The 15,965-nt window shown below is 39.2% G+C and overlaps 1 protein-coding gene across 1 annotated transcript in view; it reads left to right on the forward strand.

The window, feature by feature from the left end:
- The first annotated feature begins 9,218 nt into the window (after positions 1-9,218).
- The window catches only part of LOC150085573 (DDB1- and CUL4-associated factor 10 homolog), a 209,703-nt gene continuing 202,956 nt past the window's right edge, over positions 9,219-15,965 (forward strand). Inside the window, exon 1 of the mRNA XM_090373353.1 lies at positions 9,219-9,262. The gene's annotated coding sequence lies outside the window, so the exon portion shown is untranslated. The remainder of the gene's footprint in view (positions 9,263-15,965) is intronic.

Below are 15,965 nucleotides of genomic sequence, written 5' to 3' on the forward strand. Positions count from 1 at the left end.
TTATTATTTATTTTTTTAAATTTTTATTTCATGACCTGCACCACGGGTGTTTTTTTTCTCTTCTCTGTTTTGTCTGTCCCTCTGGAATCGGCCCCCAGAGGATCCTGGCCCACCTGCTGGCAACACCAGGTGGGTCACAGTCTCTTTTGAGACAGTACGGGCTTTACTGTTTATTGGGACTGGCCCACCTTCCCATGCTGTGGACGAATATCCAGAATCATCTCTCCAGGTGATTGATGCTTCCGGGTAGCATCCAGAACAGACCATACACATAATATACACAAACCTACACCAACACATTTCTGGCCCTTTTACAGTTGATTCTGCTCTTCACAAGGACACGAGGCGGAGTTGAACAGACTTTCTAGGTCTGTTCAACTTTACAAAACCATTTACAAAAATATAGGTTATGGGAGCTGCCTACCCACCACAGTCCCATTGCTAACACCACGACACAGGACTCTACGCCTCAACTATTATTATTATCATTATTATTATTATTACTACTAGCCATATAGTGCAAGGAAGCCTGAGGCTTATGCTGCACCAGCTAAAAAAATTTCCAAGTTACCCTGAGAGAGAGAGAGAGAGAGAGAGAGAGAGAGAGAGAGAGAGAGAGAGAGAGAGAGAGAGAGAAGGGAATCACCAAAAAAGAGAAGAATGATGATATCCAGCCTAGGACCCTGGGTGTGCCAAGCCCATACTCACCAGATGTGAGCCCCTGGGGTTAGATTGGGCGAAAGAACATCGACACTGGACCTTGGATGATTGCAGATGGGTCTCCTAGTCCGATAAGTCCCGTTTCCCGTTATTTCGAGTGGATGGAAGGGTGTATATCTGGCGGAAACTGCACGACGCTATGCACCTGTTGTGTCAACAAGGCACAACGTTGTGTTCAGGCTGGTGGATGGTCGGTAATGGTCTGGGATGTGTTCAACTGACAAATTTTGGGACCTCTGGTATATCTAGATGTATCTCTGAAAGGTCCAAGTTAAGTGTCCATCCTTGCAAACTATCTGCATCACTTCATGGTCATCGTGCACCCACAGAGCAATGGACTCTTCCAGCAGCACAATGCGCCTCCCCACAGAGCCATGGTGAATAGACCATGGTTCAAAGATCATTCCTCAGATTTTACCACCATGGAATGGACTCCCCGTTCAACGGACATGAACCCTGTGGAGCATTTTTAGGATGGTGTGGAAAGGTCCGTTCGAGCTATGAATCCTTCACCCAGAATCTGACAGAATTATGGACAGCAATACAGCAAGCATGGATGGGAATGCCTGTGAAACGCTTTCGTGAACTAATAGACTCAATGAGCCGCCTGTAACTGCCCTTATCAGGTCGAATGGTGGGCCTGCCCGTTAGTGATTTCTGAGTGATTTATTTTATTTTATTTATTTTATTTTTTTTTTGGTAGTTGTTGGCGCATCGGCTTCTGTGGCCATAGTGCACCTCCCAAAGTTTTTGCAGTACTTTGATCCAAGCCCGAGGCAGGATTCGAACCCGCGACCTTTGGGTTGCCACGCAGGCACTTTACCCACCTGGCTAGCCCGGTCGGCTGAGTGATTTCTGTCCACTCAGTGTACTTATCTGGAACATATCATTAGCTGTAATAATGATAAATGGCTGGAAGTCAAGAGAAGAATAAATTTTGGATGGATAGCATTCAGGAAATATAGTCATGCACTGAGGAGCAATATCCCAATTTGTCTGAAACGTAAAATAATGAACCAATGTATACTCCCCACCATGACTTATGGAAGTGAAACTTGGGCATTCACCAAACGAATGGAAGAGAAGCTGAGAACTACACAGCGAAAAATGGAACAAATTATATAACGAATCAGACTATTAGATAAGGAGAGAAACACATGGATTAGGCAGCAAACTTAAGTAAAGGACATTTTTATCAAAACTGAAGAACTAAAATGGTCTTGGCCAGAACAAATAGCTCGAAGACATGATGACAAATGGGCTACGAAAATAACAGAATGGTATCCAAGAAGAGCTAGAAGAAAACCTGGAAGACAACGACGGAGATCGACAGATGAAATTCACGAGTTCGTGGGTAGTAAATGGATAGCCGTTGCACAAAAAGAAGGAACTGGAAAATTGCCGGAGAGGCCTTCATCCTGCAGTGGATTGAAAATGGCTGATGACAATGATGATGATGGACCTAATGACTATGAGGAGCATGTCAAACAGTTATACAGAAAAATACAGTGGGACAGTAAACCACAATGTCTTATAATGGGGGATTTTAACTTTCTAGATGTTGACTAGAACTTGTGGATTGGTCACTCGCACACTACCAAGACTTTTGTAGATTTCGTGGATGGCTGTTTTCTACAGCAGCATGTTAGACAGACAACAAGAGAAAGCAATACTTTTGATCTGTTTATCAGAAGATGTTCTTCATGCTTTAAGAATCTCTAGGAAAAAGGCCCACTGGGTGGCAGCGATCACTATTTACTAATGTAGAATTTAATTAAAGATATAACTACTGACAATGGTAAAGGGAAACGCTGTTTGCTTTCATGAGGGCGAGTACAATGGTCTCAGATGATTTTTAAAGTCTGTGCAGTGGGACTAAATGATGGTGTTACCAAAGAAAATTCTAAATAGGAAGCATTCAATGAAGTAATAAAAGAAGCTACTAGGCTTTTCATACCAACGAAAAAATACTGTTCAAGGTTTAGACCAAAATTGAGGTCAGATGAATTATTAAGTCACAAGGCAGAGAAGAAAATTGCATGGGATGCATATATAAATTATTAGCATTAGCATTAGTAGAATCATACGATGCAAGAAAGCAGGCTTATGCAGCATCAGCCAAAAAAAAAAAAAAAAAAAACGCCCCAATTTCACAGCTCCGTCGTTCCAAATACCTGTCCAGCTCAGCCTTCAAGTTACTTAGGTTATCAATTTCCACAACAAAAGATGGAAGTCTGTTCCACCAATCAACTGCCTGCTGGCTAAAGGCAAACTTCTGCACATCTATCCTACAACTGTCTTTCCTCAATTTGAATTTATGCTCTCTCAGGTGATTATTCTGAGTAAGAGGAAGAATCCCATCAGCACTGAGCATGCTCAAACCATTCACGGATTTATACACCTCAATCAGATCATCTCGCAAGTGTCTAGTCTCCAGACATTAATGTAATTTGCAAAACTTAAGCCTTTCTTCGTAAGGGCAACCCTTCGTCCCATTCACTAATATTGTTGCCCTTCTCTGTACTCGTTCCAACAGCTCTACGTCATTTTTAAAATGAGGCCTCCAGATCTTATACAGTACTCAAGGTGTGGCCTGACCATTGCCTTATACAAGGGGATAATCTCCTCCTTATCCCTGCTAGAAAAATTCCTGTATATCATTGACAACACACCATGAGCTACTCTTGCAGACTGTCTGCACTGCTCAGAAAACTTCATATCTGCCTGCACAATTACCCCCATGTCATTTTCATTCTCTACCATTGTCAGTGTAATTCCACAGATTTGATACGTTACTCTGGGGTTACTGCTCCCCATATGTAGTAATTTACATTTGTCAATGTTATACTTCATTTGCCACATCTCAGCCCATCTGCTGTGCTTTTCTAGATCCTTTTGCAGCAGCGTACTGTCATTAGTGTCCTTAACAACCCTGCTAACTTTATATCGTCTGCAAGCTTGGACATTAAGCCTGATGTACCATCATCAACAGCATTTATAAATACAGAAAACAACAATGGACCCAACACTGAACCCTGAGGGACTCCACTAATAACATTAGTTTACGAAGAGCAGTGTCTATTGATTACCACTCTCTGTCTTCTCCCACTCAACCATCCCTTTATCCATAGCATTAATTTGCCTCCAATGCCACACTGCTGCAATTTGTGCAGCAGTCTTCCATGTGCATTATGAGGTAATACAGAAGCCTAAGTCAGAAATAAATTAGTCGGCAATCAAATCAAAAAGGGAGTTGGGCGAGCAAAGGCAGATTATGGGAAGTATCTGGTAAAGAATTCAAAAAAAAAAAAAAAAATCAGAGCAAAGACTTCTATTTTTATTTTAAAAGTGGAAGGAAGAGGTTGAATCCCATTGGGCCATTTGATATCAACGGGTTAACTAATGATCACCTAGCTCAGCTTGAATAGCTATTTTTGCATCTTCATTCAAACGTGAGGAATTCTTTAAGGGAATGGGGATGCCAGAAGTTTATCAAACTCTTACGAGGAGTTAAATGCCTTTGTGGTAACTGAAAGGAAAGTGGAGGAGAAATTGTTGAAGATGAACATAAAAGAGGAATCTGGGGTGCACGGATTCTATCCAATTTTATTAAGGCAGACAGCAATGGAGGGAAGCAAGCTCTTAGCCATGAGAGCATCCTTGGAATGAGAGGAGATCTCTATGGACTGCACATGTGCGAATGTATCCCCAATTCATGTGTGGGATAAAAAGGCAACGTGAGTAATTACAGACTTGTTAGCTTAACGTCTGTTCCAGCGAAAATAATAGAATCACTGATTAAAGAATTAATGCAGGATTACCTGACAGGCATGCATTTATACTGCCATAACAGCATGGATTTGTTAAGGGGCGGTCTTGTCTAACCAATCGATTAGTTACTATGATTCAGTGACCTAAGTACTGCATGCAAAAAATTATTTTGATATCATATACTTGAATTTCAAGAAGGTTTTAAATACCGTTGCACATAAAAGACTGCTGTATAAACTTGATCAATTTGGTATTAAGGGGAAGTTACCGCTATGGATAAAGGGATGGGTAAGTTGAAGGCGACAAAGAATGGTTATCAATGGGCACTGCTCCTCGTGGACTTATAGTGTCAGTGGAGTTTCCCAGGTTTCAGTGCTGGACAGGCCCATGTTGTTTTTAATATTTTTTAATGATATTGATGAAGATATATATGATAGTAATGAAGGCTTAATGTCTAAGTTTGCAGATAATACAAAGATCCTGGATGATTAAAGACAGTAGAGACGGTATACTACTGCAACAAGAGTTAGAAAAATTAGGTCGATGGGCTGAGAAATGGCAGTTGAAGTTTAGCTGTTGTAGTTATTGAGCTTTTAAGGGCATTGGCGACTAAGGCCATCTTGCTCCACGCGTACTATCTGTAAATTGCGTCTGTGTTCAGAGGTCGATTTTCTGTTTGCTGGATGAAAAACTTGACTTTCCGGGAGTCTGCGTGGGTAGGTAGCACAGTGGTATCGTCACCGTCCTCCCCACACCGTGTGGAAAAGGCCTGGGTTCGAATCCCGTCGATGACGCGAGGAACTTTAATAGGCTTTTTCACTTCGTGGCTGAGTTAGTTGGTCTCAGGCGTAGATAGCAAGGTTTTTCTCCCCAGTAACTGGGGTTTTTTCGTCCAGCAAAACAGGCAAATGAACCATAGAACATACGGGTTAAAGTATTTAATTACGGGCAACCCTAAAATAATAATTATTTGACTTTCCGGGAGAAAAACCATTCCACCCTCGCCTGAGGCGTACTAACTCAGCCACATTGTGAAAAAGAACCATGAAAATACCTCCCGTCTTCGAGGATTCGAACTCAGGTCTTTTCCTCCAGCGATCCTATAACTGTGCTACCCACAAGGGCTTGAAGTTTAGCATTGACAAATGTAAGACACTGCATTTGGGTAGCAATAATCAGAGATTGATTTATCAACTGTGTGGAACTACACTCATGATAGTAGAAAAATGAAAGCGACCTGGTTGTAATTATGCTGTCTCAATGAAATTCTCTTGGCAGTGCAGACGTGCTGCCAAGACAACTCATGGGGTTTTATCTATGATATAAAAAAACTTTGATGGTAGATACAAGGAGGTGATTATCACTTTATATATGGTTAGGCTGTGTCTTGGGCATGGTTAGGCTGCATCTAGAGTTTGTATACAGGTCTGGAGCCCTCACTTTAGGAAGTACATGGTGGCCATAATTTAAGTATCCTTATTCAGAGCCTTATGCAGCATGGTTAGGCTGCATCTAGAGTTTGTATACAGGTCTGGAGCCCTCACTTTAGGAAGTACATGGTGGCCATAATTTAAGTATCCTTATTCAGAGCTCTCTCTAGCTCTAAGTAATAAGCAGAATGACACTGAAATTAGTAAGTAAACTATTCAAGGCATGGAGAGAAGGATCCCGTGAAAAAACAAATATTTCCAAAATCTGTCGATAGGGGATAATATGGCGCTATACAAGAGGAGAGACATGAAAGTACCAACAAATAAATAACTAAGACAGACCTTAATGAAATTACTTTTTATTTGTGCTCTTTGCAAAAAAACTGAATTGCACTAAAGTTTTAAACCCAAAACTAAAAAAACAAGGCATCTAAGAGAGCAGAAAATTTGCATAAATCTGAGTTAATTTAATTTTCCCAGCAGCATAGAGCTATAAATGCACAACGCGAACATCGCTAGCGTATTCCGTAAGTTTACTGTTACCATTATTCCTCAACTGCAGCAAAGAGGATGCCTGGATGAGACAATTTTTATGCAAGAATGACCAATACAGCAGCATCTCCGGCATCATTTTACTGCAGAAAGAGTCATTGGTCATTTGGTTCCCATTGCATGGCCACTACAGTCACCTGACCTTACACCATGTGATTTTTGGCTGTGGGGTCACCTCAAGGCCAATGTCTATCGACGAAGTGTCCCTAACCTGGCTGTCTTAAAGGACAACGTAATGCGTAGTGCGGAACATTACTCCAGAGATATTGCATTCTGCAGTGGAGCACACTGTACAACGAATGCAATTTCTGGTCCAGAACAATGGTAATCACATCGAAAACCAACTCCACCATCATCGACCATCGGGAGTAAACTGTGAGTGAGTTTGGAGCTGTGAAACCATTTCCTCTGGCAGGTTACTTATTTATTTCTTTTTTTTTGCATAGAGCACAAAAAAAAAAAAAAAAATTAAATTTCATTAAGGTTTGTCTTAGTTATTTATTTGTTGGTACTGTGTCATGTTTTTCCTCTTGTATAGCGCCATATTATCACCTATCGGCAGATTTTGCAACTATTTTATTTTTCACGGGATCCTTCTTCCTATGCCTTGAATAGTTTACTTACTAATTTTGGTGGCATTCCGCTTAGTATTTAGAGCTACAGAGAGCTCTGAATTGGAACACTTAAATTATGGCCACCATGTATGTAGATGTGCTGGTAACAGTGTGCAGAGATGTGCAACTATTTTGGTGAAGGAAACAAAAAGCTGCCCTTACCTAGAAAGTCATAAGTTCTGCAAATTACGGCGTCTAGAGACTAGGCCCCTGCCGGGTAGTCTGATTGAAGGGATTAAAGGCCTTGAGTGATTGAAGACCTTGAATGCATCGAATATGCTGAATGTGAATGACACTCTCTTTCTCTCTCTCTCTCTTGTTGAGACGACACACACATGAAGGGGCATAAATGCAGGATATATGTGCGGAAGTTTGTTTTCAGCCAACAAGTGGTTGGTTATTGAAACTGGCTTCTATCTGTTGTTGAAGTTCATGGTCTGAATAAATTCAAGGAAGAACTAGATAAATTCTTTGGAGTTCTATGGATGAGTGAGGTGTGTGTTTGTGTGCGTGCGTACGTGCGTGTGTGTGCGCGCGTGTGTATGTGTGTGTGCGTGTGTGTTTTGGCTGACATTATATAAGCTTGCTTCCTTGCATGATTTGTCACTGCTGCTATTACTATTACTACTCTTGCTCAGACTACACACGAGGAGATATAAATTCAAACTGAGGAAGGATGGTTGTAGGAGAGATGTGTGAAGGTATACCTGCAACTAGTAGGTAGTTATTTGTTGAAAAAATATTCCGCCTGTCGTTGTGGAAGTGGGTAGTTTGTATAAATGTAAAGAAGACTGAACAGTTTATTGGAGGGGATTGACAGGTGATTTGGAATTATTATTATTATTTTTTTGGCTGATGCTTTATAAGCCTGCTTTCTTGCAACAATTTCTACAATAGCACATACTAAACCAAATTATAAACTTCCTCCTTTTGTGCATGGGTAAAATTGCAGACAATTCTTAAATTTAATCCTAGCTCTCGACTTTTCCTCAACATTGCCTTGTACTTGTTGAGTAAATCCTCATATCTTAGGTGGTAGATGACTTTCATCAACAGGTGAAATACCACCACTTTGCTTATTGGAGGCTTGAAGTGGTGAAACCCATGTTTAGTCTCTAGAGCAAAGTTTCCGGCATCCCCCTCCCCCCATACTTCTCCTTCAACCCATGCATGGTACTAAGTACTATAGGTTTTGATACCTTTCATGTTTGGGGTTTTCATAAAAAAAAAAAAAAAAAAAAAAAAAGTCATAATATCATTAGCAGCAACATACACATGTCTTTTTTTTTATATCTTTAAAAGGTGACAGCTTCTCACACAACGTCATGAACCTTTGTTCCTCGTTGACATACCGTGGTCTTATTTTACTTATCCTTTTTACATAATATATTTCCTCTTTCTGTTAATAAAGTCACTGACAATAAAATTATTTAGATGAAAATTATACGAAGTAAAAGAAAGAGACAGAGAGAGAGAGGGGGAGAATGGGGTTTTATGCGGACAACCTTAAACTGCCTGTCATTCTCCGCCTAGCTTCTCCTCCACTATAATTCTAAAACTAAGCTTATAAATGGGAAATTATCCTCGTTACCCTCTCAACCGACTAGATCTGTCTTTGACCTGTGTTAGGAGTTCTCATTTACCCTGCCAAATTTCGGGTCTTAGATATTTGTTTTATTTGTCTAGCCGTAAATACGACCTTTTTTCGCAGACCTATCCGTAACACGTATCACGCTGATGTAGTAGCGTTTTAGGATCATCAGCGACTAAGGCCAGATTGCGTGCGTTCTGTGGGCGTTTTTCTGTTTATTGGATGAAAAACCCAAGTTTCCGAGAGTAAAAAAAACATACTACCCTCGCCTGAGACCGACCAACTCAGCCATGTTGTGAAAAAGCGCCATTGAAATTCCTCACCTCATGGACGGGACTTGAACTCAGGTCTTTTTCCACCTGGTGTGGGGAGGGCGCGATTCTACCAACTGTGCTACCCACGAGGGCAGCACGTATGACGAAAATGTCTTGGAATCTTTGTATACAGTTCAGTTATTCTTTGATAGGTAAGATTATGAGAATGGCAGGTGACGCTTGTGTCAATGGCGCATGCGTGTTTATTGTTATCATTTTGTGAAGTAGTTTGGATGTTTTATTGTTTGTGTATTTTTGTGCAAGATTTTAGTATGTATGAGTGTATATTCCTTAATATTGTTATAGATATAGATAGGTAATTTTGTGGATCAATTTTGTTTTTTGTTCGCATGTCATCGTTTTAATTACTGACACTAAATTATATCTTTAACAGTCCTCAAACTAGAGACGACAGTGCGTCTCATTTCAAAATTATGAAATATAATATATAGTTTAAACTTAAAATTATTAAAAGAAGGTAAAGATTTATACATAGAGTATTTCTACTCAGTACATTTATATATCTCAGAATCCTTTCAAATTCGCATTTGTAATAGTGGTCTTTGACAGCTATTATTTTTTGGTTACGTAGAGTGCATCAGAAAGTCTCCATAAGTTCGCTAATAAAAATTTTATTTATTTAATTACAAGATGTTTATATTTGCATTTTGTGTTACGATTTAATATTGTTAGCGTGGAACAACTTAATTTTAGAATATCTGCTTCGATTGAAGTCAGGGTGTACTGTGACAAAAAATGTATTACCAGGGTCATCTTAATATTTGGACGCCCTCGGCTAATAACACGATGCGCCCTCCCAATAGCCGGTAGAGTGCACATTTTTAGTGAGTAATACTACTAAATATTTATTTTAAAAGTCAACATATGTTTTATATTTCGTACAAAAAACCGAATTACCTGCGTTTTTGTTGTGGGTAAGCTTTTTTTTCTTTTCTTTCTTTTTTTTTTGCATGACCAGGACAAAGCTATTGTCACGTCGGAAAAACGTTAAGTAAGCTGGTGGCATCCTTACTGTTTCTCGCACAAGGGTACATAAATTTAAATTAAAAAAGTATGGTTGCAGAATAGATATACAGAAATTTTGCATTCAGTTAAAGAGGAATTACTTGTCGGAATAACTTATACCTAGTATTTGTGGAATTGCGTACTTTGAACATTATTGTTATGAATAAACAGCAGAGTATAGAATGGGAAATATAAAAACACAAGACAAGGAGGGTGCTCCTAAGCCATAGTTAATTTAGTCCTTTGGTTAAGATAGCACTGTGCTTGACCTATTGCTGTGCCTGTATATAAGTCACAACATAAGCCTGTATATAAGTCATAGTTCATGCATGCACACTACATTATACTGCAACAAAGCAATTAAATAAAGTTGTGAACACCTCTTGCAATTTGGGGCTATATTTAATATAAATGGAAATTTATAATTTTTTGCCCATATGACCAAAAAAAATATTCGAAAGCCATTGTCTATGTTAGTATTTGAACACCTTTTTTTATTGGTAACTATGAAAACAGAACAAATGTGAAGATAGGATTGAAGAAACAGTATAAATGAAAGTCATTCTGTACACTTGGTACAACAGGCAGTGATAGCTACTAATCAATAAAAAAAACAATTATTTAGACAACACTTATAATTCCCTCTGTGTGAATTCCATAGTAAGCAATACCAATATAAACAAATCATACAGATAAAATGAAATGATTTTATCTGTATAAATAAGTCTCTGTTACTGTCATATTTCCCCAAAAAAGTGAATTACTTGATTTTTTTTTGTGGGAAGATTTGTTTTTAGTATGGCCAGGACAGAGCTGTTGTTAATTCAGAAAAATATTTAAATGAAAGATTTCTAGAATTTAATATGTAGAAAAAAAGCAGAAAAAAACTGACTGATTTGGACAATAATAAACATTGTTCCTGGTGTCCAAAGTCATTAAACTCTGCAGGGAACATTTATTTCTCCTTCCATTGTTAAATTGTAAAAAAAAAAAAAAACATTTGAGTCATAAGATTTCGGTAACAGACTTTGTTCAACATGTAACAAAACTATCAGTGATTCTAGTACACTCTTTTAGTAACTGGTTCAAGCCAACATGACTGCTAAATATGGTGCTGTTTTTCGTATTCTGTCATGTGAGCTCTTACCATGTGGTCATATTTTAGTATAAACAGAAAATTTATCTAAATAAGCCAAAGGACTTTTGAAAATATTGATCTTAGGTATAGCAGATTCAATATTGTTTTGGCTCCATTGGGCCAAAGTCTATGTGGAGATAAGTACAGTAAACCCCCGCTATTCGCGGTATCTGTATTCGCGGTCGCTGATTTAACATAAAATAAAACCAAAAAAAATGTGAATTTTAAAGCGCCGTGAACATTTTCCGCCATAAAAAAACATGGGCGTGGCTAAAATTATCTTTCCCGGTCAAAACAGCACTCAGTGGGTGGGGGGGAGAGGGGTGACAAAATCGCGATCGTAGATGTTTCTCGCTAATCCTTGTTCAGTATGTGTTATGCGCTTGTCATGGAAGGTTTCGTCGTTTGCTTTTAATTTATATGCTTATAAATTGAATAAATTTATCAATTTATAAATTGATATGCGTACAAAAGTGATAAATCTAACGTTTTGCAGTGTAAAACAGACTTTTTCGAGTGCGTTAACGGAAGAAAGTGACTTTATTTGGACAAGTTCTTTCTAACCCGTACAAAAATATGGCTACGAATAACAAGGGAAATGTGAAAAGATCAAAGGTGATGACATGAGCGAATAAAATTGAGTTATTAGATAAAATTTCTAATGGTGAAAGCGTCTCCTCAGTGGCAAAACATTATAAAATCAATGAGTCAACGGTACGATCAATCAAGATATCGGAAGAAAAAATCGCCATAGTGTCCGTGAAAACGCGCTAATTGCTTCAAAAATTTGCTCTGTAACTCGTGAAGTTAAATTAGAAAAAATGGAAAAAAGCTTTAAATTTGTGGATAGAAGACCGAACTCAAAATAAAATTCCGTTAAGTTCACTCATCATTCGTGAAAAGGCAAAATACTTTAGCGACACTGGTGATAGCACTGGCGGGATAAGTTTTTTTTGCTAGCAAAGGCGCTGGTTTGAAAGATTTGTTTGAAATTTCTAATAAATATTATTAGCATTAGCATGAGTAGAGGCATTTGATGCAAGAAAGCAAGCTTATATAGCATCAGCCAAAAAAAATTAAAGTAAAATAAATAAATAAAAAATAACCACTTCCACTTCACCCCTTTGTTCGTTCGAAATACCTGTCCAGCCGAGCCTTAAACTTATTTAGGCTATCAACTTCCACGACAAGGAATGGAAGTCTGTTCCACCTACCAACCACCCGCTGGCTAAAGGCAAATTTCCGCACATCTATCCTACATCTGTCTTTCCTCAATTTGAATTTATGCCCTCTCAGGTGATTATTCTGAGCAAGAGGAAGAATCCCATCAGCATTGAGCATGCTCAAACCATTCAAGGCTTTGTACACCTCTATCAGATCACCTCACCGGTGCCTAGTCTACAGACACTGTAATTCGCAAAACTTAAGCCTTTCTTCATAAGAGCACCCCTTTGTTCCATTCACTAATCTTGTTGCCCTTCTCTGTACTCGTTCCAGCAGCTCTACATCCTTCTTGAAATGATGCCTCCAGGCCTGTATACAGTACTCTAGGTGTGGCCTGACCATTGCCTTATACAAGGGAATAATCACCTCCTTATCCCTGCTAGAAAAATTCCTATATATATCATTGACAATACACCATGAGCTACTCTTGCAGCCCGTCTGCACTGCTCAGAGAACTTCATATCTGCCTCCACAACCACCCCCAGGTCCCTTTCATTCTCTACCACTGTCAGTGTAGTACTACAGAGTTGATACATTGCTCTGGGGTTGCTGTTTCCCATATGTAGTACTTTACATTTGTCAATGTTAAATTTCATTTGCCACCTCTCAGCCCATCTGCCCAACCTTTCCAGATCCTGTTGCAGCAGCATAGTGTCAGTAGTCTCCTTGACAACTCTGCCAACCTTTGTATCGTCTGCAAACTTGGACATTAAGCTTGATATACCATCATCAATATCATTTATAAATACAGAAAACAATAAAGGACCCAATACTGAACCCTGAGGGACTCCACTAATAACATTAGTCCATGATGAGCAGTGTCCATTGATTACCACTCTCTGTCTTCTCACCCTCAACCACCCCTTTATCCATAGCAGCAATTTGCCTCCAATGCCACACTGCTCCAATTTGTGCAGCAGTCTTCCATGTGCAACAGTATCAAAAGCCTTTCTAAGATCCAAGTATATAATATCAAAATTATTCCCTGCATCCAGTTCTTTTGTGACTGCATCATAGTATCCAATCAAATTGGTCAGGCAAGACTTCCCCTTAACAAAACCATGCTGTGTCTGAGCTATAACTGAAGTCTTGTCTAGATGATCCTGCAGTGCTTCTTTAACCAGTGCCTCCATTAATTTTCCGGGAACAGAAGTTAAACTCACAGGTCTATAATTACTTGTGTCAGCCTTTGATCCTCCTTTGTGAATTGGGGTCACATTTGCACATCTCCAGTCCATGGGTACCTCCCCTGAGTCCAAGGAAGCTCTCATAATTATGGCTAAGGGTTTGCTTACTTCCTTTGCTGCCTCCTTTAATATAACTGGATAGATTCCATCCACCCCAGGTGCCTTTCTTGTGTTTATCTTCAACAATTTCTCCTCCACTTTACTCTCAGTTATTACAAGATTCTCTAGCTTACTGCCAGAGTTGAATACACCTCTGGCATTCCCCTTGCTGAATAACTCCTCATGTGTGAATGTCGATGCAAAATATTCATTTAGTTTGTTAGCTACCTGAGCAGGATCATCAACAGTTGACCCATCGATATCAGGTGGACCAATCTGAGTCATCCCCTTCCTTGTAGAGTTTACATAAGTAAAGAACTCTTTGCTGTTTTTCTTTGCATCCCTTGCCAAGGATTTCTCGTAATCTGCCTTCGCCTGCCTAACCTCCTTTGTAACTTGGTTACAAAGGAGGTAACAGATCAACTTGCATCTATCATAGGCTTCTGTGTCACGTGTTAATTTGTATGTATCCCATGCATTTTTCTTCTCTGTCATATGCCTCATTAGTCCATCTGACATCCATTTATCCCTAAACCTTGAACAATATTTCTTAGTTGGTATGTAAAGCCTAGTGGCTTCCAAGACAAGTTCTTTGAATGCTTGCCATTTTGAATTTGCTGTTGGTAACATCATCAGTTGATCCCACTGTATAGAATTTAAATACTGTCTCAGTCCATCGTAGTCGCCTTTACGAAAGCAATACCCCTTCCCTTTACCCCTAATGGTAGTTACCTCTTTGAGTAAATCCCACTTCAGAACACTGTGATCACTGCCACCTAGTGGTTCCTTTATCTGCAGATTCTTAATGCATGAAGAATCACTACTGATAATCAAATCAAGAGTATTACTCCCTCTAGTTGCTTCCCGAACATGCTGATGTAGAAAACAATCATCCAATAAATCCACAAAAGCCTTGCTAGTGTGTGAGTGACCAGCCCCCAAATTCCAGTCAATATCTGGGAAATTAAAATCCCCCATAATAAGACTCTCTGATTTACTGGCCCACTCTATTTCTCTGTACAGTTTCTTATTATACTCATCAGAGTTATTAGGCCTATAGCACACTCCTACTCTCAATTTTGATCTCCCAATGCTTATGTCACACCATACTGACTTGACACTGCACTGTCCAGCGATGTCGACTGGCTTCACTTCATAGGATTTTATGTGTTTCTTAACTAATAGCATAACCCCTCCTCCCTTCCTATCCTGTCTATCCTTTCTGTAGACATTGTACTCCCCAAATTCCAGTTCTGCATTCTTTATATCTGTGTGACACCACGTCTCTGAAATCCCAACAATATCTGCCTTTGATGTTTTGAGCAATACCTCAAATTCATCAAATTTATTTACTAGACTCCTAGCATTGGTGTACACGCAAGTATACATGCACCTGCTCTTCCTCTTAGCCACCCTAACACAACCCATGTGTTTACTTGTACCCCAATGATTCCCAGCAGTCTCTGAAATATCCTGCATCTTATTTTCCAGGCTGTTGCTCATTCCAATAGAAGCAGTGCAAGAATCACTTTCTCCTCTGCCAGTGGCTACTGTTAATCTATTAGTCCTTGTATCCCCCCAATCTAGCAGTTTTCCGACCCTCCTAACACTGCCTTGATAGCATCAGCAAATATTCTTGCACCCTTTCTATTTAAGTGTATCCCATCCCTGTAGAAGCAGTCTCTCCTGTTAACAAGTACAGACCAGGCAGACATTATATTTAATATTACAGACATTATATTTAATATTAAACTGTTTCTTATTTTCATTCGATGCCTTATGCTTGTATTTCACTATGTACTGTCTATGTACATAGTCATATTATGAAGGTACATATAATACATACATAGACAAAATTTTAGACTAGTTTTTCTTATATATTTCATACTTTGGAACGGAACCCCTTTATTACTGTGGGAGCCATAACTCAGTATTTGCGTTTTCGGTATTCGCGGCATTTCTCAGGAACGTAACCCCCGCGAATAGCGGGGGTTTACTGTATATTAATATCCTTTAAATGATAAAGGATATTAGCATTAGTTGAGGCACATGATGCACGAAAGCAAGCTTATAGAGCATCAGCCAAAAAAAAAAAAAAAAAAACCCTTCCCATTTCACCCATCCGGTCACTCCAAATGTTTGTCTAGTTCAGCCTCAAATTTATTTAAGCTATCAACTTCCACATCAGTTGGAAGTCTGTTCCAGCAATCAGCTGGCTAAAGGCAAACTTCCACACATCTATTCTGGAACTGTCTTTCCTCAGTTTGAATATATGCCCTCTGTTTGTTAATCTCAGCAA

This window comes from Mastigoproctus giganteus, chromosome 5 (assembly GCF_048544385.1).
Source record: "Mastigoproctus giganteus isolate SK-2022 chromosome 5, ASM4854438v1, whole genome shotgun sequence".
Lineage (NCBI taxonomy): Eukaryota > Metazoa > Arthropoda > Arachnida > Uropygi > Thelyphonidae > Mastigoproctus > Mastigoproctus giganteus.